We start from the raw sequence: 843 nt of genomic DNA, 5'->3' as shown, positions 1-843 counted from the left end.
ACAATCAATGTATCAATTTATTTGTTAATCTAAATGTTTACTCATTTTGATCACACAACAAAACATATTTTTCGTAAATTACTTGTAAATTTGTAGATTCAAAGCTTAAAATAAAGAAAAGCATCTAAACCTTCGATAAGCAAATGGATATATCAAAATTTTCTAAAAATATAACAATTACCAATTCATTAAAACAGAAAAGGTTCCAATCTTACACATAATAATTTGAAAATTCCTCCGACTTATCGAAATGAAAATGCGAATGAAAAAGCAGTTTCCTCAAATCTGGTGACAATCACAAAAAGAGGGATATTTATATTAAAACTCAATCCCTATATGTACACATACACCTTCTATAATATATAGATGCAGCAGCCAAGCAAAATAAATAACAATAAAGAAAATAATGTATATATATTAAACCATATAAAATATAAAGACCAACAGGAAAAAAATGCAAGTATAATCCTCAGTACATAATCACAGACAATAGAAAATCACAAATTATGCAGCTTATATGTGAAAATACATATAATGTTTGCAACTAACACTAATATTGAAGATCCACATACAAGAAATCATTGCTCATACTCAAACATGTCTTTAATACTAATAAAAAAAATAAATAAAAAGATAAAAAATAGAAGAAGTACTGAAAGGCAATGACAAAATCCTTGATTTCGAAACTCGTTCTTTAGAAATGACAACATTTTCCTTGTTTTCACAATTTCGTCTTTAATTACATCTCATTCTTGTAAATCACAACACATCTATATGTATTCCCAATAACATTTCCTTACCACATTAACCTTAAACGATAATCTAACAAACGAAGATTGCTAT

At 26.5% G+C, this 843-nt stretch overlaps 1 protein-coding gene across 1 annotated transcript in view; it reads right to left on the bottom strand.

Annotated features, from left to right (window-relative positions):
- Positions 1-843, bottom strand: part of LOC119585019 — a gene marked incomplete in the record, with an annotated part of 10,106 nt that overhangs the window by 8,953 nt on the left and 310 nt on the right.

This window comes from Penaeus monodon, chromosome 19 (genome assembly GCF_015228065.2).
Source record: "Penaeus monodon isolate SGIC_2016 chromosome 19, NSTDA_Pmon_1, whole genome shotgun sequence".
In the NCBI taxonomy this organism is placed as follows: domain Eukaryota; kingdom Metazoa; phylum Arthropoda; class Malacostraca; order Decapoda; family Penaeidae; genus Penaeus; species Penaeus monodon.
The sequence above is the reverse complement of the archived record's forward strand: the minus strand, read 5'-3'. Positions and strand labels throughout refer to the sequence as shown.